Source organism: Oncorhynchus nerka, linkage group LG12, assembly GCF_034236695.1.
Source record: "Oncorhynchus nerka isolate Pitt River linkage group LG12, Oner_Uvic_2.0, whole genome shotgun sequence".
Taxonomy (NCBI): Eukaryota; Metazoa; Chordata; class Actinopteri; order Salmoniformes; family Salmonidae; genus Oncorhynchus; species Oncorhynchus nerka.
In genome coordinates, this window is record NC_088407.1 from 26,971,537 (window position 1) to 26,994,998 (window position 23,462).

The 23,462-nt window shown below is 40.0% G+C and overlaps 1 pseudogene; it reads left to right on the forward strand.

Annotated features, from left to right (window-relative positions):
• Positions 1 to 1,118: 1,118 nt before the first annotated feature.
• LOC115138038 (kin of IRRE-like protein 1) overlaps positions 1,119 to 23,462 on the forward strand; it is a 40,295-nt pseudogene continuing 17,951 nt past the window's right edge.

Below are 23,462 nucleotides of genomic sequence, written 5' to 3' on the forward strand. Positions count from 1 at the left end.
TTCATTCAATGCATTCTTCTAATAAGTATTCTAAATATAGGGCTGCACTTCACTACATCTCTATACACCATAACTTAAAATATATATATATATATATATACTAATAATGATATAAATGTATAATCTGGCGTTTAATTAATATAAAAGAAACACTTAAGTACATATTTTTATGCTTAATTTTATTTGTTCTTTACGTGATAGAACGGTATGTTCGAACACTTATTTAGCGTTACAATATCAAAGGAAATTCTTGCTAGGCCTATATTATAATATATATATATATATTAAATCCCATGATACTATTGACAGATTTATTTAACCGCACAAACAATCCATCCCTAGCCTATATTTTTTTCCTGAAGTAGATCATCTCTGAGTAATCGTAGAAAATGAACCACTTATTTAGGAAAAATATATCAATGCCAGTCTACTGAATGAGCTATACTTGCAATAACGGATCAAACAAGGTAACAGTGTAATGATGGCAATGCCTGGAATCATAATTACAGCGGTAAATGTTTCAGTGAACAAATGAGTGTAGCTGAATTTGTTGTTTTTATGAGGTGCATCCGTGTGAAGGTATTTTAATAGTTGCCCCAGTTGTTTGGGGAGTAGTTCAGGAGTCAGTGCACTTGAGGGCGCTCCAACACTATACTTTAAAGCAACGCGAGGGGTGGAAACACATGAGAGCAATAGCCTAATAGACCACTACACAGACTCAGCGGTGACAGTGAACTCCACATCTGTATAGCCTTCATCATTCAATTGAGGGAAAGGAAGCAACATATGCTGTCACTTTTGGGGCAGAACTTAATTGTGTCACGCAAATTGAATGCAGAATGATTTGCTTTACAGTATGATTCAACTAGTCACGTCCATAACCATGACACGTCATTAGATCTATAACCTATTGCTCCATCTCTCATACAAATAAAAATACAGAGATAATGATGATTCAAAATTCAACAAACATGGACAATGTATTTTAGTTGTTTTCTGGTGACAAAGAAATGCGCATCTAATAGCGGTAACATCTAACGCGAGATTCAGACTAGAAAGAGGAGGGGAGTGTGCTGTGGCGCTGACGAGAGAGAGAGAGAGAGAGAGGGAGAGAGAGGGAGAGAGAGAGAGAGGAATGCGTCGCTAATGAGTAAACGGACCATCGCCCGAGCACGAAAGAGCGGACAACGGAAAGTGGGAAAGGAGGAAAAACGGAGAAATGTTGTAAACCGCAAAAAAAAGAGCAGTAAGGGGAGGTAGAGAACGAAGAAAACCGTCATATATATTAATTGGAAGGATTACAATTACCCTATACTGGTGAATAGAATCCAACTAGGATTTTTAATGCTGCCCTCACGGAGAATTGAGCTAACGGACTTACTGGTCTTCTGAACCATGCAGCGGCTTTTGCTCCTGAGTTTGGCGTTGAGTTTTCACCGTGGTAAGATTAGGGTTTTCCCTGTTACCTTCCCTAATCAATGACACACTGTTTCATGTTGTCGAACAATACCAAGGCTTTCAAACTTGATGAGGGGAAAAGTTATTCTAGTTTCGCTTCAGATGTGTGTGTGTGAATGTGTGCGTGCGTGTGTGCGCGTGTGTGTGTGTGTGAGAGAGAGAGAGAGAGAGAGGTAGATGCTCAGTTGTTCAGTGTATGGCGATGAGTTTGTCATTACATGCGCCGCAGTGTGTGGTAGGCTATTTCATAGGGTGCATGTGTCTAACATGATCATGGCCTGATTGGTGCAAGAACCTAGTATCCACAATATGACCTTAGTCCTGTGCATTCGGTAGCCTATAGCCTTTTATTCAAATAGGATGTTAGACAGAAAGGATGTGATTTGAATGACAGTGCACGTCTAAAGTGATTGACCAAATCTGCTCGATATTGGAATGTGGGAACGGCTTGCTTCAATCATTCAAACGTTGCTTGCCATATTTTATTGGTGCCTGTGATATGTATAGCCTAATAACACACACGCACGCACACACACACACACACACATACCACGGACACTGGAGACGAGGTATGGCTTACATAGCTGCAACTATAATACCCCTAATGTCGTCTAGATATCATATCTGAGTAATGACAGGTAGGCTATTGTTATAACGTAGTTGCTAGGAGACAATTGCTCAAGGGTAAAGTGATTTCTCAGGCTACCTGTTAGATGACATCTTCCTCGTGCTCACCCGCACGGCACAAGGCAACCCTCCCTTTTCATTGTCTACCTTGTGCTTGTGACAGTAAGAGAGTGTGTGTGCTGTGGATGTGCAGGCACGCGCAGGTACTGACCATCCGACCACTTTATCATATTGTAGGTAGGGGGCGTGTTTGAAAAGTCTATAGGATGATGTCATCCATGTGTCTCTTTAGATTGCTATAGGCCAGAGCTACTCCTTTGTCCTTCTCTCAACATCCATACACAATATTAGGCTACTAGTTATTAACTACAAACTCGATGTTAGTATTGTATTACCTTTTCACTGCCTAATCCTGTATAACAACTCACAAATGACCTATGTTGTGGCTGCTGTAAACAGTATTCCTTATGAATAGTCATTACACACATACATCACATTCACACATGGAATGAAGCTGATACACACACCCACGCACACTAACGCGTGCACACGAACTAACACACACGCGCATTAAACACGCACGCACATGTAACAGTATAGCTTCCATCCCTCTCCTCGCCCCTACCTGGGCTCGAACCATAAATCCTCTGCACACATCGAAAACAGCCACCCCCGAAGCATCGTTACCCACCGCTTCACAAAAGCCACGGCCCTTGTGGAGCAAGGGGAACAACTACTTCAAGGTCTCAGAGCAAGTGACGTCACCGATTGAAACGCTATTAGCGCGTACCCCGCAAACTAGCTAGCCATTTCACATCGGTTACACACACACTAACACATGCACATACACACGCATGCACGCACACACACACCAATTCCAGTTGTTTTTCTGCAGTGATGTTTCTCCTGGACTCATTGCCACACGCTGAATGCATGATGTGTCCAGTTTGCTCTCTCATAAATCCATCAGTGCACATACACTACATTACCAAAAGTATGTGGATACCTGCCTGTCGAACATTCCCATTCCAAAATCATTGGTATTAATATGGAGTTGCTCCCCCCTTTGCTGCTATAACATCCTCCACTCTTCTAGGAAGGCTTTCCACTAGATGTTGGAACATTGCTGTGGGGACTTGCTTCCATTCAGCCACAAGAGCATTAGTGGGGTCGGGCACTGATGTTTGGCGTTTAGGCTTGGCTCGCAGTTGGCGTTCCAATTCATCCCAAAGGTGTTCGATGGGGTTCAGGTCAGGACTCTGTGCAGGCCAGTAAATTTTTTCCACACCAATCTCAACAAAGCATTTCTGTATGGACCTCACTTTGTGCACGGGGGCATTGTCATCAAGTGTTAAGATTTCCCATCACTGGAACTAAGGGGCCTAGTCCAAACCATGAAAAACAGCCCCAGACCATTATTCCACCTCCACCAAACTTTACAGTTGGCACTATGCATTGGGGAAGGTAGTGTTCTCCTGTCATCCACCAAACCCAGATTCGTCCATCGAACTGCCAGATGGTAAAGTGTGATTGTCACTCCAGAGAATGCATTTCCTCTGCTCCAGAGTCCAATGGTGACGGGCTTTACACCACTCCAGCCAACACTTAGCATTGCAGATCCAATCAAATCAAATGTATTTATATAGCCTTTCTTACATCAGCTGATATCTCAAAGTGTTGTACAGAAACCCAGCCTAAAACCCCAAACAGCAAGCAATGCAGGTGTAGAAGCACGGTGGCTAGGAAAAACTCCCTAGAAAGGCCAAAACCTAGGAAGAAACCTAGAGAGGAACCAGGCTATGAGGGGTGGCCAGTCCTCTTCTGGCTGTGCCGGGTGGAGATTATAACAGAACATGGCCAAGATGTTCAAATGTTCATAAATTACCAGCATGGTCCAATAATAATAATCACAGTAGTTGTCGAGGGTGCAGCAAGTCAGCACCTCAGGAGTAAATGTCAGTTGGCTTTTCATAGCCGATCATTAAGAGTATCTCTATCGCTCCTGCTGTCTCTAGAGAGTTGAAAACAGCAGGTCTGGGACAGGTAGCACTTCCGGTGAACAGGTCAGGGTTCCATCGCCAGTGATCTTAGGCTTGTGTGTGGCTGCTCGGCCATGGAAACCCATTTCATGAAGCTCCCGACGAACAGTTATTGTGCTGATGTTGCTTCCAGCGGCAGTTTGGGATCCGGTAATGAGTGTTGCAAAAGACTATTCTGTTCCCGTTCTGTGAGCTTGTGTGGCCTACCACTTCACAGCTGAGCCGTTGTTGCTCCTAGACATTTCCACTTCACAATAACAGCACTTACAGTTGATCGGGGCAGCTCTAACAGGGCAGAAATTTGACAAACTGTCTTATTGGAAGGTGGCATCCTATGATGGTGCTACGTTGAAAGTCACTGAGCTGTTCAGCACTGGGCTGTTCAGTAAGGCCTTTCTACTGCCAATGTTTGTCTATGGAGATTGCATGGCTGTGTGCTCTATTTTATACACACTGTCAGCAACGGGTGTGGCTGAGATAGCCGAATAGACTCATTTGAAGGGGTGTCCATATACTTTTGTAAATATAGTGTAAGCGGCTCTGCTTACAAGCCACGCACACACACACACACACACACACACACTATGTAACATAGCATACATGTCTCTATGTTATGTTTGTGGCATGGCTGTAAACTGTCTCACACACTGTGCTCATTATGCCTGCCAAAGTGCAATGTCACCATTTCATCATGCATTTGTAGGCCATACTCTTTGAACTGCCAGTCCAATACACTGTTCTCAAAACACTTGAAGATACAAGCTATTCTGTTGTTTTTATTTTATGTTTCCAGTTTTCGTAACCGACATTTCACATGGTTTGAAGGTAAATGAATGTGCTGCTAACCATTCAACTACAAAGACTCTTTATAATTCATGAAAATGCTATTGTTGTTAGTGGACCTACACCTCCTAATCTTGCGACACTGCAACTTGCTGTTGCTACTGTTCCTACCTAGACTGCTTGAAGTGCTGGCTATAACAAAGGCCTCAGTGCAGGTGCAACGTTTGTCCATTTGTCAGGCTCTGTCCTTGTGAACAATGCCACAACTACTGACACATACTGACACACACACACACACACACACTACTGACCAAAGAAACCAACCCTTATCAGTTATATATCCCATTTGAATGTTTTTGCAAATTCGGTTTAAAAAAGTTTAAAATGGAACATATAGCTCATGCAACTGTGTAGTTCAAATCACATGTGGATCTATTCACAATGTGGATCTATTCATAATATGGATCTATTCATAGTGTGGATCTATTCATAGTGTGGATCTATTCATAGTGTGGATCTATTCATAATGTGGATTTATTCATAATGTGGATCTATTCATAATGTGGATCTATTCATAGTGTGGATCTATTCATAATATGGATCTATTCATAATGTGGATCTATTCATAGTGTGGATCTATTCATAGTGTGGATCTATTCATAATGTGGATTTATTCATAGTGTGGATCTATTCATAATGTGGATCTATTCATAATATGGATCTATTCATAATGTGGATCTATTCATAGTGTGGATCTATTCATAATGTGGATCTATTCATAATGTGGATCTATTCATAATGTGGATCTATTCATAGTGTGGATCTATTCATAATATGGATCTATTCATAATGTGGATCTATTCATAATGTGGATCTATTCATAATGTGGATCTATTCATAATATGGATCTATTCATAATGTGGATCTATTCATAGTGTGGATCTATTCATAATGTGGATCTATTCATAGTGTGGATCTATTCATAATGTGGATTTATTCATAGTGTGGATCTATTCATAATATGGATCTATTCATAGTGTGGATCTATTCATAATGTGGATTTATTCATAGTGTGGATCTATTCATAATGTGGATCTATTCATAATATGGATCTATTCATAATGTGGATCTATTCATAATGAGGATCTATTCATAATGTGGATCTATTCATAATATGAATCTATTCATAATGTGGATTTATTCATAATGAGGATCTATTCATAGTGTGGATCTATTCATAGTGTGGATCTATTCATAATGTGGATTTATTCATAGTGTGGATCTATTCATAATATGGATCTATTCATAGTGTGGATCTATTCATAATGTGGATTTATTCATAATGTGGATCTATTCATAATGTGGACATTTTCATAATATGGACCTGTTCATAGTGTGGATCTATTCATAGTGTGGATCTATTCATAATGTGGATCTATTCATAATGTGGATCTATTCATAGTGTGGATCTATTCATAGTGTGGACCTATTCATAGTGTGGACCTGTTCATAATGTGGACCTGTTCATAATGTGGACCTGTTCATAGTGTGGACCTATTCATAGTGTGGACCTGTTCATAATGTGGACCTGTTCATAATGTGGACCTATTCATAGTGTGGACCTGTTCATAATGTGGACCTGTTCATAATGTGGACCTGTTCATAATGTGGACCTATTCATAGTGTGGACTTGTTCATAATGTGGATCTATTCATAGTGTGGACCTATTCATAGTGTGGACCTGTTCATAATGTGGACCTGTTCATAATGTGGACCTATTCATAGTGTGGACCTGTTCATAATGTGGACCTATTCATAGTGTGGACCTATTCATAGTGTGGACCTGTTCATAATGTGGATCTATTCATAGTGTGGACCTGTTCATAATGTGGATCTATTCATAATGTGGACCTATTCATAGTGTGGACCTGTTCATAATGTGGATCTATTCATAATGTGGACCTATTCATAGTGTGGACCTGTTCATAATGTGGACCTATTCATAGTGTGGACCTGTTCATAATGTGGACCTATTCATAGTGTGGACCTGTTCATAGTGTGGACCTATTCATAATGTGGACCTGTTCATAATGTGGACCTATTCATAGTGTGGACCTGTTCATAATGTGGACCTATTCATAGTGTGGACCTGTTCATAATGTGGACCTATTCATAGTGTGGACCTGTTCATAATGTGGACCTATTCATAGTGTGGACCTGTTCATAGTGTGGACCTGTTCATAATGTGGATCTATTCATAATGTGGACCTGTTCATAATGTGGACCTATTCATAGTGTGGACCTGTTCATAATGTGGATCTATTCATAGTGTGGACCTGTTCATAATGTGGATCTATTCATAATGTGGACCTGTTCATAATGTGGACCTGTTCATAATGTGGATCTATTCATAGTGTGGACCTATTCATAGTGTGGATCTATTCATAATGTGGACCTGTTCATAATGTGGATCTATTCATAGTGTGGACCTGTTCATAATGTGGATCTATTCATAGTGTGGACCTATTCATAGTGTGGATCTATTCATAATGTGGACCTGTTCATAATGTGGATCTATTCATAATGTGGACCTGTTCATAATGTGGATCTATTCATAATGTGGACCTGTTCATAATGTGGATCTATTCATAGTGTGGACCTGTTCATAATGTGGACCTATTCATAGTGTGGACCTGTTCATAATGTGGATCTATTCATAGTGTGGACCTGTTCATAATGTGGATCTATTCATAATGTGGATCTATTCATAATGTGGATTTATTCATAGTGTGGATCTATTCATAATGTGAATCTATTCATAATATGGATCTATTCATAATGAGGATCTATTCATAATGTGGATCTATTCATAATATGAATCTATTCATAATGTGGATTTATTCATAATGAGGATCTATTCATAGTGTGGATCTATTCATAGTGTGGATCTATTCATAATGTGGATTTATTCATAGTGTGGATCTATTCATAATATGGATCTATTCATAGTGTGGATCTATTCATAATGTGGATTTATTCATAGTGTGGATCTATTCATAATGTGGATCTATTCATAATGTGGACATTTTCATAATATGGACCTGTTCATAGTGTGGATCTATTCATAGTGTGGATCTATTCATAATGTGGATCTATTCATAATGTGGATCTATTCATAGTGTGGATCTATTCATAGTGTGGATCTATTCATAATGTGGATCTATTCATAATGTGGATTTATTCATAGTGTGGATCTATTCATAATGTGGATCTATTCATAATATGGATCTATTCATAATGTGGATCTATTCATAGTGTGGATCTATTCATAATGTGGATCTATTCATAATGTGGATCTATTCATAATGTGGATCTATTCATAGTGTGGATCTATTCATAATATGGATCTATTCATAATGTGGATCTATTCATAATGTGGATCTATTCATAATGTGGATCTATTCATAATATGGATCTATTCATAATGTGGATCTATTCATAGTGTGGATCTATTCATAATGTGGATCTATTCATAGTGTGGATCTATTCATAATGTGGATTTATTCATAGTGTGGATCTATTCATGGATCTATATGGATCTATTCATTGTGGATCTATTCATAATGGATCTATTCATAATGTGGATTTATTCATAGTGTGGATCTATTCATGTGGATCTAATGTGGATCTATTCATAATATGGATCTATTCATAATGTGGATCTATTCATAATGAGGATCTATTCATAATGTGGATCTATTCATAATATGAATCTATTCATAATGTGGATTTATTCATAATGAGGATCTATTCATAGTGTGGATCTATTCATAGTGTGGATCTATTCATAATGTGGATTTATTCATAGTGTGGATCTATTCATAATATGGATCTATTCATAGTGTGGATCTATTCATAATGTGGATTTATTCATAGTGTGGATCTATTCATAATGTGGATCTATTCATAATGTGGACATTTTCATAATATGGACCTGTTCATAGTGTGGATCTATTCATAGTGTGGATCTATTCATAATGTGGATCTATTCATAATGTGGATCTATTCATTAGTGTGGATCTATTCATAGTGTGGACCTCATTAGTGTGGACCTGTTCATAATGTGGACCTGTTCATAATGTGGACCTGTTCATAGTGTGGACCTATTCATAGTGTGGACCTGTTCATAATGTGGACCTGTTCATAATGTGGACCTATTCATAATGTGGACCTGTTCATAATGTGGACCTGTTCATAATGTGGACCTGTTATTCATATGTGGACCTATTCATAGTGTGGACCTGTTCATGTGGACCTATTCATAGTGTGGACTTGTTCATAATGTGGATCTATTCATAGTGTGGACCTATTCATAGTGTGGACCTGTTCATAATGTGGACCTGTTCATAATGTGGACCTATTCATAGTGTGGACCTGTTCATAATGTGGACCTATTCATAGTGTGGACCTATTCATAGTGTGGACCTGTTCATAATGTGGATCTATTCATAGTGTGGACCTGTTCATAATGTGGATCTATTCATAATGTGGACCTATTCATAGTGTGGACCTGTTCATAATGTGGATCTATTCATAATGTGGACCTATTCATAGTGTGGACCTGTTCATATTCATGTACCTATTCATAGTGTGGACCTATTCATAGTGTGGACCTATTCATAGTGTGGACCTGTTCATAATGTGGACCTATTCATAGTGTGGACCTGTTCATAGTGTGGACCTATTCATAATGTGGACCTGTTCATAATGTGGACCCTATTCATAGTGTGGACCTGATCTATTCATAGTGTGGACCTATTCATGTGGACCTGTGGACCTGTTCATAATGTGGACCTATTCATAGTGTGGACCTGTTCATAATGTGGACCTATTCATAGTGTGGACCTGTTCATAGTGTGGACCTGTTCACCTAATGTGGATGGATCTATTCATAATGTATTCATAATGTGGACCTGTTCATTAATGTGGACCTGTTCATATTGGATCTATTCATAGTGTGGACCTGTTCATAATGTGGATCTATTCATAGTGTGGACCTGTTCATAATGTGGATCTATTCATAATGTGGACCTGTTCATAATGTGGACCTGTTCATAATGTGGATCTATTCATAGTGTGGACCTATTCATAGTGTGGATCTATTCATAATGTGGACCTGTTCATAATGTGGATCTATTCATAGTGTGGACCTGTTCATAATGTGGATCTATTCATAGTGTGGACCTATTCATAGTGTGGATCTATTCATAATGTGGACCTGTTCATAATGTGGATCTATTCATAATGTGGACCTGTTCATAATGTGGATCTATTCATTAATGTGGACCTGTTCATAATGTGGATCTATTCATAGTGTGGACCTGTTCATAATGTGGACCTATTCATGTGGTGTGGACCTGTTCATAATGTGGATCTATTCATAGTGTGGACCTGTTCATAATGTGGATCTATTCATTAATGTGGATCTATTCATAATGTGGATTTATTCATAGTGTGGATCTATTCATAATGTGAATCTATTCATAATATGGATCTATTCATAATGTGGATCTATTCATAATGAGGATCTATTCATAATGTGGATCTATTCATAATATGAATCTATTCATAATGTGGATTTATTCATAATGAGGATCTATTCATAGTGTGGATCTATTCATAGTGTGGATCTATTCATAATGTGGATTTATTCATAGTGTGGATCTATTCATAATATGGATCTATTCATAGTGTGGATCTATTCATAATGTGGATTTATTCATAGTGTGGATCTATTCATAATGTGGATCTATTCATAATGTGGACATTTTCATAATATGGACCTGTTCATAGTGTGGATCTATTCATAGTGTGGATCTATTCATAATGTGGATCTATTCATAATGTGGATCTATTCATAGTGTGGATCTATTCATAGTGTGGATCTATTCATAATGTGGATCTATTCATAATGTGGATTTATTCATAGTGTGGATCTATTCATAATGTGGATCTATTCATAATATGGATCTATTCATAATGTGGATCTATTCATAGTGTGGATCTATTCATTAATGTGGATCTATTCATAATGTGATCTGGATCTATTCATAATGTGGATCTATTCATAGTGTGGATCTATTCATAATATGGATCTATTCATAATGTGGATCTATTCATAATGTGGATCTATTCATAATGTGGATCTATTCATAATATGGATCTATTCATAATGTGGATCTATTCATAGTGTGGATCTATTCATATAATGTGGATCTATTCATTCATAGTGTGGTGTGGATCTATTCATAATGTGGATCTATTCATGTGGATCTATTCATAATGTGGATCTATTCATATTTATTCATAAGTGTGGATCTATTCATAATGTGGATCTATTCATGGAGTGGATCTATTGTGGATCTATTCATAATGTGGATCTATTTATTGGATCTATTCATAGTGTGGATCTATTCATAATGTGGATCTATTCATAATGTGGATCTATTCATAATATGATCTATTCATAATGTGGATCTATTCATAATGAGGATCTATTCATAATGTGGATCTATTCATAATATGATCTATTCATAATGTGGATTTATTCATAATGTGGATCTATTCATAGTGTGGATCTATTCATAGTGTGGATCTATTCATAATGTGGATTTATTCATAGTGTGGATCTATTCATAATATGGATCTATTCATAGTGTGGATCTATTCATAATGTGGATTTATTCATAGTGTGGATCTATTCATAATGTGGATCTATTCATAATGTGGACATTTTCATAATATGGACCTGTTCATAGTGTGGATCTATTCATAGTGTGGATCTATTCATAATGTGGATCTATTCATAATGTGGATCTATTCATAGTGTGGATCTATTCATAGTGTGGACCTATTCATAGTGTGGACCTGTTCATAATGTGGACCTGTTCATAATGTGGACCTGTTCATAGTGTGGACCTATTCATAGTGTGGACCTGTTCATAATGTGGACCTGTTCATAATGTGGACCTATTCATAGTGTGGACCTGTTCATAATGTGGACCTGTTCATAATGTGGACCTGTTCATAATGTGGACCTATTCATAGTGTGGACTTGTTCATAATGTGGATCTATTCATAGTGTGGACCTATTCATAGTGTGGACCTGTTCATAATGTGGACCTATTCATAATGTGGACCTATTCATAGTGTGGACCTGTTCATAATGTGGACCTATTCATAGTGTGGACCTATTCATAGTGTGGACCTGTTCATAATGTGGATCTATTCATAGTGTGGACCTGTTCATAATGTGGATCTATTCATAATGTGGACCTATTCATAGTGTGGACCTGTTCATAATGTGGATCTATTCATAATGTGGACCTATTCATAGTGTGGACCTGTTCATAATGTGGACCTATTCATAGTGTGGACCTGTTCATAATGTGGACCTATTCATAGTGTGGACCTGTTCATAGTGTGGACCTATTCATAATGTGGACCTGTTCATAATGTGGACCTATTCATAGTGTGGACCTGTTCATAATGTGGACCTATTCATAGTGTGGACCTGTTCATAATGTGGACCTATTCATAGTGTGGACCTGTTCATAATGTGGACCTATTCATAGTGTGGACCTGTTCATAGTGTGGACCTGTTCATAATGTGGATCTATTCATAATGTGGACCTGTTCATAATGTGGACCTATTCATAGTGTGGACCTGTTCATAATGTGGATCTATTCATAGTGTGGACCTGTTCATAATGTGGATCTATTCATAATGTGGACCTGTTCATAATGTGGACCTGTTCATAATGTGGATCTATTCATAGTGTGGACCTATTCATAGTGTGGATCTATTCATAATGTGGACCTGTTCATAATGTGGATCTATTCATAGTGTGGACCTGTTCATAATGTGGATCTATTCATAGTGTGGACCTATTCATAGTGTGGATCTATTCATAATGTGGACCTGTTCATAATGTGGATCTATTCATAATGTGGACCTGTTCATAATGTGGATCTATTCATAATGTGGACCTGTTCATAATGTGGATCTATTCATAGTGTGGACCTGTTCATAATGTGGACCTATTCATAGTGTGGACCTGTTCATAATGTGGATCTATTCATAGTGTGGACCTGTTCATAATGTGGATCTATTCATAATGTGGATCTATTCATAATGTGGATTTATTCATAGTGTGGATCTATTCATAATGTGAATCTATTCATAATATGGATCTATTCATAATGTGGATCTATTCATAATGAGGATCTATTCATAATGTGGATCTATTCATAATATGAATCTATTCATAATGTGGATTTATTCATAATGAGGATCTATTCATAGTGTGGATCTATTCATAGTGTGGATCTATTCATAATGTGGATTTATTCATAGTGTGGATCTATTCATAATATGGATCTATTCATAGTGTGGATCTATTCATAATGTGGATTTATTCATAGTGTGGATCTATTCATAATGTGGATCTATTCATAATGTGGACATTTTCATAATATGGACCTGTTCATAGTGTGGATCTATTCATAGTGTGGATCTATTCATAATGTGGATCTATTCATAATGTGGATCTATTCATAGTGTGGATCTATTCATAGTGTGGATCTATTCATAATGTGGATCTATTCATAATGTGGACCTGTTCATAATGTGGACCTATTCATAGTGTGGACCTGTTCATAGTGTGGACCTGTTCATAATGTGGACCTGTTCATAGTGTGGACCTATTCATAGTGTGGACCTGTTCATAATGTGGATCTATTCATAATGTGGACCTATTCATAGTGTGGACCTGTTCATAATGTGGATCTATTCATAATGTGGACCTATTCATAGTGTGGACCTGTTCATAATGTGGACCTATTCATAGTGTGGACCTGTTCATAATGTGGACCTATTCATAGTGTGGACCTGTTCATAGTGTGGACCTATTCATAATGTGGACCTGTTCATAATGTGGATCCAGCTGTAAGGTTTTGAACCATACTCCCAATTCCAGAATGTAATCAAGGAATGCTTAACAGTTTTGCCACATTAGTTATGGTTGTGCTACAATGTTACTTTCACTGTCAACACAATGTGACTTGATGCTTTAGTGCATGTTTGTTTGGTAAAACTATTTGTCATAATAGTATGTACTGTATTAGTATGTTTGTTCTAGAAAAAAACAAAAGCTACAAATTAGATGAGGCTCATTGTCCACTTCATACTAATATATAAACTGATCTAAAACACTGTAACAAATTATATTACGCATTATGTAGCTCAACATTACAGCCAGCCATTCGGTTATGATAATTCAAAGTCATATAGCAGTACGAGTTAAAGCCTCTGCTACATTTATCATCTGTTTAAACTTGGCGAACAAATGGAGTTCCGAAAACATTCTCCTAATGTGTTCTCTGTTTCCACAAAGCGAGACAGAGCAAGAGAGAAAGAAAGTGATAGAAACAGAAAGAGAATGAGAGAGAAAGAGCCAAGTTTATCACTTATGACTCAGCCTCTTTGCCATGTTTTCAAACTGTGTCTACATTATGCCCGAGCATATTTTGGGGGTGGGGGAAGGGTGACAAAAAGTTGTGGTTGGGGCGTGGGGGGAGGGGGTCACTGGTAGTGGGGGTGGTCTGGTGGGCAGGTGGGTAAAGTCGAGGGGGCCAGAACAAGACCGATTATAGTTTTTTGGTGGGTGGCTGTAGTGGGGGATGGGGGGATGAAAAGAAAGAAAGCGCGAGCGAGAGAGAGAGGAGGGGTGGACCAGGGGGAGAGAAAGGGACGATTACTCAAGCCTGACTGGCTCCTCTGTGGGGACAGCTAGCCCACATCCACCCCCCCCCCCCCCCACACACACACACACACACCTCATTCACAGAGAATATGGAAGAGCGAGTTCAAAGGGCTATGCTCCGATCAGAATTCTTTAACCCACATCTGAGGCCTCTCCCTCCTTCCCTGAGCTCTGGGTCCTTGGAAGATGCCTCTGCACATGCCTTGGCTTAGACTAGATTTAATTGGCATTAATCGCTTTTGAAACTTCTCGCCTTCTCCCTCTTCATTTTTCTCCCTCCCTCCATTTTTCTGTCTCCCTGCTCTCCGTCCTTCCATTTCTCCTTTTCCTTCTTTCTGCTAGCTAAGCTCGATTCCCTTCTCTGTCTTTCTATCTGTCCCTTCATACTTTAAAAAATATTTTCCCCTCTCCCTCTATTTCCATTTACCCCTCAGCCTTTTTCTCTCATTCTTTCTTTCTTTTTCTCTCTCTCTCTCTCTCTCTCTCTCTCTCTCTCTCTCTCTCTCCCTCTCTCTCTCTAATAAGTTCCAGATGTGGTTCTCACATTCCTTTAGTCAGTGGAGAGGAGAGGAAAGGAGAGGGGGAGGGGTCAGAAGAAGCACATGAATTAAAAGAGGGAGCACATGATGAAGGAAGAGTACAGAAACCCTGTACTGAAGACACACACACAGAGAGAGAGAGAGACACACACACACACACACACGAGAGGGATTCAATGCTTGTTGTGGGTCGTGTTTTTCTCCTAAAAAGTTTTAGACATTTCCCCTTCCCCCTCTTCGCCCACTGTCCCCCAATCCCCCTCCCTCCTTCCCTCCATCCCTCTATCCCTCCCTCCTCCCCCTGTAGGAATGTGGCCGACGGGTGATGATGTCATTTCATTTCTCCCTCGCTGAGTTTCTCCTCGAGAAGGGGAGGGAGATTTGTGTCGCTCCATCCATCTCTCTCTCCCTCTCTACAATAACAACATTACAGCTAGCCAACTAACTAATAAGCTTATTGGCTGGTCTACACTGCTATCCGTACAGCCATTTAGCCTGCGGGGAAATAGTCAGGATAACCAGATAATGTTTTAGGGGGGAGAAGGATATGGTTACATACAGCTTATCCACATAAATTCCATACAGGCGCTCGTTGACATGTAAACATTTCACTAGTAACTGTTAAACTATTGAGTTTACAGTAGACTTTCAATTGAGAATTCCTTCAATTTTGCAATGATACACACCTGTAGGTTGGCACTTTGCTATTAAGCCCCTTACATAGTGTGTTGCTATAGCCGTACACCTCCTCCTCGACAGCCTGCAGATGTTAGTGATCCAGGGGTGTGTGGCCTGGCCCATGAATATGTAACCTAACATCACTCCAGGGGTCAAGGCCCCAGCTTTTATTAGATTGTTTGTGACGGATGACATTGTAAGAAGCGACATACTAATACAATTAGATTGAACTGGATTGAATTAAAGTAGACCTTGAAGAGCATGAGTTATGGAAAGCACTGAACATAGAACCTCGGCTATTTGAATAGTTAAATCAGTGTTTCCCTTAAGTTGGGTAGGTCAAGGTATGGGCGGTTCGCGGTGATAGACTGAGGTCTGGCTGGATACAGCATATTGTTTGTTTATGTGGTGGGTCATAGGGTAGGCCACAACAAAACATAGTTTGGAAACCACTGTGGTGAAATATTGATTCATAACAGTATTGATTTTGCTACCTAATTCAGATTTTGAATGACAATATTCTAGAACAAGGATCTGGCTTAGTATAAAACAACCACTTGGATATTTGTGGATCGCGTAGCCCTTGATCGGGGTTGGAAGCTGTCATTGGTAGTCCGTGCTAGTCACCCTTGGTTACCCTCAAGTATTCTTTTGTCACTCATTCACATGCTCGTTTCACAATGGAGGGCCGAGGCTGGCTTATTTTAAGGAGAAGGGTTGTGAAAAACCCAGGCATATTCCTCTGGTCCCGTAACGTGTCAGACACTTTGAACATGAATTACCATATTACCCTACACTGATCACAAGGTGTTGCCATGGCCACTGTGTCTATCATTGTGTCAGTGGTCCTCACTGGCTGTAGCCATGGTAACAATGTCTGTAATGGTGGTTCAATACAAATAAAGCACTTGAGATGTGAAATATGGGTGATTAGCCCCAGAGAAGAGGACAGAGAGAAAAAACACACATACACACAGAGCGACAAATGGAGAGAGAGGAAATAATTATCTTCCCTCCATTTCCAAATAAATCTGTTTCTATGGCAACCATTTTACCAGGGTCTGCATGGATAGAGGGAGCGAGGAATAAAGAGAGGGAACAAGGGAAATAAATAAGATAGGAGGAGTGGTGGAGAGGTAGAGAGGGTAAATGTAAAGAGATGGAGAGATAGACTGAGGGAGGGAAGGCATGATTATTTCTGAGTATGTGCCACTGGACAGACAAAGGAAAGAAAGCAAGAGAACGGAAAGGAACCGGGGGTACATGGTGACAAAGGGACAGGGAAAGAGAGGGGTCTACGAGTGATAAAGGGGAGGATAAAGAGGTAAGATGAGACAGAAGGGAAAAATGAACACAATGCCTCTTTCTCTTTCTCCTTTTCTTCCCCCTGTTCTTTCTCCACCTCAGGCCAGTCACCTTTGTGTATTGACTAACATGATGGCAGCATGGTCCCTCTTTCACTCCCTCTATCCTTTCTCTCTCTCTCTCTATCCTTTTTCTCCCTCTATCCTTTCTCTCTCTATCCTTTCTCTCCCTCTATCCTTTCTCTCTCTATATCCTTTCACTCCCTCTATCCTTTCTCTCTCTCTATCCCTTTTCTCCCTCTACCCTTTCTCTCTCTATCCTTTCACTCCCTCTATCCTTTCTCTCTCTCTATCCTTTTTCTCCCTCTATCCTTTCTCTCTCTATCCTTTCTCTCCCCCTATCCTTTCTCTCCCTCTATCCTTTTTCTCTATCCTTTTTCTGCCTCTATCCTTTCTCTCTCTATCTTTTCTCTCCCTCTATCCTTTCTCTCCCTCTATCCTTTCTCCCTCTATCCTTTCTCTCCCTCTATCATTTTTCTCCCTCTATCCTTTCCCTCTATCCTTTCTCTCTCTATCTTTTCTCTCCCTCTATCCTTTCTCTCCCTCTATCCTTTCTCCCTCTATCCTTTCTCTCCCTCTATCATTTTTCTCCCTCTATCCTTTCTCTCTCTCTATCCTTTATCTCTTTCTCTCCCTCTATCCTTTATCTCTATCATTTCTCTCCCTCTATTCTTTATCTCTATCCTTTCTCTCCCTCTATACTTTATCTCTATCCTTTCTCTCCCTCTATCCTTTCTCTCTCTATCCTTTTTCTCCCTCTATCCTTTCTCTCTCTATCTTTTCTCTCCCTCTATCATTTCTCTCCCTCTATCCTTTCTCCCTCTATCCTTTCTCTCTCTATCCTTTCTCTCCCTCTATCATTTTTCTCCCTCTATCCTTTCTCTCTCTCTATCCTTTATCTCTTTCTCTCCCTCTATCCTTTATCTCTATAATTTCTCTCCCTCTATTCTTTATCTCTATCCTTTCTCTCCCTCTATACTTTATCTCTATCCTTTATCTCCCTCTATTCTTTCTCTCTCTATCCTTTCTCTCCCTCTATCCTTTATCTCTATCCTTCTCCCTCTTCTCCCTCCTTCTATAATTTCTCTCTCTATCCTTTCTCTCCCTCTAAACTTTCTTTCCCTCTAAACTTTCTCTCCCTCTATCCTTTATCTCTATCCGTTCTCTCTCTCTCTCTCTATCCTTTCTCTCTCTCTATCCTTTCTCTCCCTCTATCCTTTCATTCCTCTCTCCTTTCTCTCCCTCTATCCTTTATCTCTATCCTTTCTCTCCCTCTATACTTTTTCTCCCTCTATCCTTTCTCTCCCTCTATTCTTTCTCTCTATCCTTTCTCTCCCTCTATTCTTTATCTCTTTCCTTTCTCTCCCTCTATCCTTTCATTCCTCTATCCTTTCTCTCCCTCTAAACTTTCTCTCCCTCTATTCTTTATCTCTATCCTTTCTCTCCCTTATCCTTTCATTTCTCTATCCTCTCCCTCTATCCTTTCTCTCCCTCTATCCTTCCATTCATCTATCCTTTCTCTTCCTCTATCCTTTCTCTCCCTCTATCCTTTCTCTCCCTCTATCCTTTATCTCTATCCTTTCTCTCCCTCTATCCTTTCTCTCCCTCTATCCTTATAGCCATATAGCAGTATTACCATTGCTATAGGTTATGCCCCGTCTAGTCTGCCATTTCTCCATGTGGTTATTGTCAGGCAGCGACAGTTGCACTCCTAACTATTTCAATGTGCCCTTATCCTCAAAACTATAATCATCCTCACCCTCATCCTCATCTTCATCACAGTTTTGTCACGCTTCCACCTCTTTGCTTGTTCTGCATTTTAAATATCACCAACTGCTGTCCACATATAGGAGAAACGTATTCCATATTGAATGGTTAACATAGTGAACTGGGATAATATGAGCTGAAGGGGAATAGAGAGAGAGAAAGAGAAACAAAGAGAGAAAGAGACAAAAGCGGGCTGGACAATTAATTGGATAGGTGGAGGGATGAGGTCATGATTAATGGTTTGCAGAAAATGGGTGTATCAGACACAAGGGAGGGTTTCGTCAGACACACACAGACATACACACATGCATGCACACACACTTACACACAAAAACTTTTTGGGGGGCAGTTACTTTAGACGTCAGCTGTTGCTATGGTGATGTCTGTGATCCAACGACAGAGCAGGATTGGCTAGAGTGGAAAGAGGGAGAGAAAGGTAGAAGGACTGAGAGAGGGAGAGAGAGAGAGATAGATAGATAGGGAGCAATAAAGAGATAAATAGACAGATAGAGATAATTAGATTGATTAACAAATCCATACAAATAGCATTTTATCAAGCATTCTTGCTTTAAAAGGATTAATAAAATGCACTCAATTCATTCAGGCACATCAGACAAAGCCCTGACGTCATGACATCATACTGTAGCCTTTTGTGGCTCGGGAGACAGTAAAACGTCATGACATATATGTGGTGAGATATCCGAGGGCATCCTCTCTAGCAATTAAAGACGAATGTTATCTGTCCTGATGGCATTCCTCTTAGCAGGGTGGCTGGAATAGTTTTCACACAATATTTCACACACAGCTAATAGGGCAAGTCTGTAACATGTTGTGTTGTTGTTCAGATTAAGGGATTGTCAGGCACAAGAGGTGTTAATTGCAGCTCTTCGTACCATTTCACTGTGTGCTCAGGCTGTGGTGTGTCAATGTGGCTTTGTTGACAGCAGGGCTTGGCTTGTCGTTGCGTCTGTGTGGATAGGGTTTGGTGACCATGATGTGTCTATTCGACCGCATGTTATAGATAGACAGTCAATGTGGTCGATGTTTGGTTTGACGTGTGTGTTTATGTGTGTGTGTTGACAGGGTATGCTATTTTTATGTGGTCACTGGTCAGAGGTGTGGCAGAGGTTTGGTTGTGTGTGCGCTCGTGTGTGCATGTGTCTGTTTCATAAGGGCTCCGTGTGTGTGTGTGCGTGCGTGCGTGTGTGTGTGTGAAACTGTGTGTGTGTGTGCGTTCAGGGTTCTTTGTGACCATGTCTTTGTGCGGTCAGGGTACTCGGAGTCTCTCGATGGTATCTGGGGATCACTGACTCAAGGAAATCAGGACACTCTAAATTTGTCACTGCAGCATAACCCACATAATGGAAGAATTCAAGAGCTCTCTCTCTCTCCTGTCTTTTCTTTCTTCCTATCTACCTCTCTCTCTCTCTCTCTCTCTCTCTCTCTCTCCTGTCTTTTCTTTCTTCCTATCTACCTCTCTCTCTCTCTCTCTCTCTCTCTCTCTCGCTCTCTCTCTCTCTCTCTCTCGCTCTCTCTCTCTCTCTCTCTCTCTCTCTCTCTCTCTCTCACTCTCTCTCTCTTCTGTATTTTCTTTCTTCCTATCTTCCGATCTACCCCTCTCTCTCTCTCTCTCTCTCTTCTGTCTTTTCTTTCTTCCTATCTTCCGATCTACCCCTCTCTCTCTCTCTCTCTCTCTCTCTCTTCTGTCTTTTCTTTCTTCCTATCTACCTCTCTCTCTGCTCTCTTTCTATAGCTTTTTTTTCTCATTGTCTCCTACTCAGACACACACACATTGAATAATTATATGAGTAAGTAGTATGGCCATACACAGAGCATATAACATATTGATATGGTTTATGGTATGATATGGACCATATTTTCAGTTTGCCCCTAATGTAGGCCTAGCATTACCTGGGAAGGTATTGTGTGCTCTCATTGTCAAGCTATTGAAATAGCCTCCCCATAGTCCCAGTGTGGACCTTGTTTGTGGTTCCTTGGATGACAGTGAAGGGAATACCTTGTCCAGTGGTGTTTAAGGTAGAGGGAGTGATGCCTTGTCCTTAGTTCTAGCCTTATACACAGTGGACAGAGGAGGTTAACAGATCAGATAGTATTTCTAGCGAGCTACGTTGATTTGATCTGACTGGATAAGAGCCTAATTTAGAGGTTTTCGTAGTCATTCCATGGCTTTCATTTGGACTAATGGTGGATCACATTGATATTGTCACTTTCGAAGCAGCCTTTTCTTTAATGTGGTGTGCCACAGGGTTCAAGTCTAGGACCACTGCTCTTTTCTATTTTCGTCTGTGATTTACATGTAGTAGGCCTATGCTAGACATACAAATGCACGTTGTTTGTATGAACATGATATTTGTTCTTTCTCTTTGGAATCGTTTATGTTCTGCTTCTGTCAGAAGCCATTGCTATTATTGTCCGGGACATTTTTTACACGACTGTGTTTTTCATGATATCAGGCATACTGTAGGCTACCTCCTCGAATCGCACACATTCAATCAGGTTTGGAGGGGGTACAGTATGCCCACATGAGAAAGGGAGAGATAGAAAGAAAGAAACTTGGAGGGAGTTAGAGAGACAGACTTGGGGTCATGGAGGGATGAGCAGGCATATGCCAGTTGTTAAGAAAGTGAGAGAGATGAGGACCTACAGAGGAACGCTGGAGGGTTCAGAGAGCAAGAGAGAGGGGGAACTGGGGAGAGAGAGTGAAAGTGCTAGAGGACTGATATTTAATGTGATAAATTGGTTGTGACAGTGTGGCTCTAAACCCCCTCCAACCAGAAGAGGAGGAGGAGGAGGAGGAGGACCACAGAAATAGAAATCAGTATGGGTAAAGAACATATAGTATATACATATATTATGTATGTATAGTATACAGTACATTCAGAAAGACAGTGAGAGAGAGAGAGAAACAATGTGTCATTTTTTCATTGTTTATCAAGAAAGCAGTATGAAAACATGGCTAATACAACAGTATATATGTATGTACAGTTGAAGTCAGAAGTTTACATACACTTAGGTTGGAGTCATTAAAACTAGTTTTCAACCACTCCACACATTTCTTGATAACAAACTATAGTTTTGGCAAGTTGTTTAGGACATCAACTTACTGCATGACACAAGTCGTTTTCCCAATAATTGTTTACAGACAGATTATTTCACTTATAATTCACTGTGTCACAATTCCAGTGGGTCAGAAGTTTACATACATTAAGTTGACTGTGCCTTTAAAGAGCTTGGAAAATTCCAGAAAATGATGTCATGGCTTTAGAAGCTTCTCATAGGCTAATTGACATAATTTGAGTTAATTGGAGGTATTCCTGTGGGTGTATTTCAAGGCCTACCTTCAAACTCAGTGCCTCAGAAAAAGACCTCGGGAAAAAATGTAGACCTCCAAACATCTGGTTCATCCTTGGGAGCAATTTCCAAACGCCTGAAGGTACTACGTTCATATGTACAAACGATAGTACGCAAGTATAAACACCATGGGATCACGCAGCCTTTCATACCGCTCAGGAAGGAGACGCGTTCTGTCTCCTAGAGATGAACATACTTTGGTGTGAAAAGTGCAAACAGAACAACAGCAAAGGACCTTGTGAAGATGCTGGAGGAAACTATCTATATCCACAGTAAAACGAGTCCTATATCAACATAACCTAAAAGGCCGCTCAGCAAGGAAGAAGCCACTGCTCCAAAACCGCCATAAAAAAGCCAGACTACGGTTTGCAACTGCACATGGGGACAAAGGTCGTACTTTTTGGAGAAATGTCCTCTGGTCTGATGAAACAAAATAAAACTGTTTGGCCATAATGACCATCGTTATGTTTGGATGAAAAAGGGGGAGGCTTGCAAGCCGAAAAACACCATCCCAACCGTGAAGCACGTGGGTTGGCAGCATCATGTTGTGGGGGTGCTTTGCTGCAGGAGGGACTGGTGCACTTCACAAAATAGATGGCATCATGAGGAAAGAAAATTATGTGGATATATTGAAGCAACGTCTCAAGACATCAGTTAAAGCTTGGTCGCAAATGGGTCTTCCAAATGGACAATGACCCCAAGCATACTTCCAAAGTTGTGGCAAAATGGCTTAAGGACAACAAAGTCAATGTATTGGAGTGACCATCACAAAGCCCTGACTTCAATCCTATAGAAAATTTGTGGGCAGAACTGAAAAAGCGTGTGTGAGCAAGGAGGACTACAAACCTGACTCAGTTACACCAGCTCTGTCAGGAGGAATGGGCCAAAATTCACCCAAGTTATTGTGGGAAGCTTGTGGAAGGCAACCCGTAACATTTGACCCAAGTTAAATAATTTAAAGGCAATTCTGCCAAATACTAATTGAGTGTATTTAAGCTTCTGACGCACTGG